This window comes from Sapajus apella, unplaced genomic scaffold, assembly GCF_009761245.1.
Source record: "Sapajus apella isolate SASKATOON/1434 unplaced genomic scaffold, GSC_monkey_1.0 scaffold36, whole genome shotgun sequence".
Classification (NCBI taxonomy): Eukaryota; Metazoa; Chordata; class Mammalia; order Primates; family Cebidae; genus Sapajus; species Sapajus apella.
The window spans coordinates 23,628,325-23,630,271 of NW_022436976.1; the positions used below are offsets into that span (position 1 = coordinate 23,628,325).

At 48.5% G+C, this 1,947-nt stretch overlaps 1 pseudogene; it reads right to left on the reverse strand.

The window, feature by feature from the left end:
• Positions 1-305: 305 nt before the first annotated feature.
• LOC116563936 lies at positions 306-1,669 on the reverse strand (annotated as a pseudogene).
• Between the last annotated feature and the right edge of the window lie 278 nt (positions 1,670-1,947).

The following is a 1,947-nucleotide window of genomic DNA, read 5'->3' on the forward strand; positions in this document are numbered from 1 at the left end:
TCTGGCTTCATGTTTTTGAAAACATTTGTTTTAAGGTGTGCACTTTTATTCAGCTGGTCTCAAGTCAGTGTACAAGTAAGCCCTGGCTGCTTAATGAGAAGTCTTCATACATCTCAAATTGAGGGACAAAAAAGAGTAGGCACAAAGGCTAAAAACTTTCAAAATAAAACAAACAAAAAAAAGGATTAAGCTGAATATTTTAAAAATGTTGCGTTACATAATTTACACAAAAGCAACGCTATTATCTCCCCTGTGTGGAGTTGGGAGAGGACTGGCCCATTCGACTTAGAGGGAAATACGGTGGCCTTTGGGAAGGGAAGGACTTCCTGTAACAATGCATCTCACGCTATTGGAATGACTATTTAAAAAAAAAGAACAATGTACAATCAAAGTCCTCAGCCGCATCGTAGAACTTTGGGGGATGCCGCTCCAACCGACACCATTCCAGTTTTTAAATCCTAAGTCAAGCCACAAAACAAAACAAAACAAAACAAAATTAAAAAATGAATAAAGCCATGCCAATATCATCTTGCTTTCTTCGCAAGTTAGGTTTTGTCAAGAAAGGGTGTAACACAACTAAGTCACAGTCAGCCTAGAAGCATTTGCGGTGGATGATAAAGGGGCCGGATTCCTTGTGCTCCTGCTTGCTGATCCACATCTGCTGGAAGATGGACAGCAAGGCCAGGATGGAGGCGCCGATCCACAGGGAGTACTTGCGCTCGGGAGGAGCAGTGATCTTGATCTTCATCATGCTGGGCGCCAGGGCGGTGATCTCCTTCTGGAACCTGTCAGCGATGCCAGGGTACATGGTGGTACCACCAGACAGCACTGTGTTGGCGTACAGGTCTTTGCGGATGTCCATGTCATGCTTCCTGTTGGAGTTGAAGGTAGTTTCATGGATGCCACAGGATTCCACGCCCAGGAAGGCTGATGGTGATAACCTGGCCATCAGGCAGCTCATAGCTCTTCTCCAGGGCGTAGCTGAAGGCCGCCGTGGCCATCTCCTGCTTGAAGTCCAGGGTGACGCAACACAGCTTCTCCTTGATATCACGTACAATTTCCCGCTCGGCCTTGGTGGTGAAGCTATAGCCATGCTCAGTGAAGATCTTCATGAGGTAGTCAGTCAGGTCCCAGCCAGCCAGGTCAAGACACAGGATGGCAAGGGGGATGGCATACCCCTCATAGATGGGCACAGTGTGACCCCATCACTGGAGTCCATCACGATGCCAGTGGTATGGCCGGAGGTGTACAGGGACAGCATGACCTGGATGGCCACTTACATGGCTGAGGTGTTGAAGGTTTCAAACATGATCTGGGTTATCTTCTCGCAGTTGGCCTTGGGGTTCGGGGGGGCCTCAGTCAACAGCAGGGGGTGCTCCTCAGGAGCCACATGCAGCTCGTTGTAAAAGGTGCCAGATACTCTCCATGTCATCCCAGTTGGTGATAATGCCATGCTCAGTGGGGTACTTCAGGGTCAGGATGCCTCTCTTGCTCTGGGCCTCATCACCCACATAGGAATCTTTCTGACCCATGCCCACCATCATGCCCTGTGCCTCGGGCGCCCCACGATGGAGGGGAAGGCAGCCCTGGTGGCATCGTTGCCCACAGAGCCAGCCTTGCACATGCTGGAGCCATTATCAAAGAGTTTATCGATATCATCATCCATGGTGAGCTGGCGGCAGGTGTGGGTGGGCGGCCCCTCAGGCGAGGCTCTGTGCTCGCGAGGCAGATGCAGTCTTGGTGGTTGAAAACTTCATGTTTCTGAAAACTCAGCATGTTTTCAAAGTTCATCCATGTTATAACATATGTCAGAATTTCATTCTTTTTTATTCTGCTTTCCTTTTATAACTACTGTTAATTAGAACACTCAGGCAAAGAAATATCCCTTACCATCCTGAAGGTGCCATTTGGGTAAAAGAAAAAACCCAAACCATTGGCTCTGATATA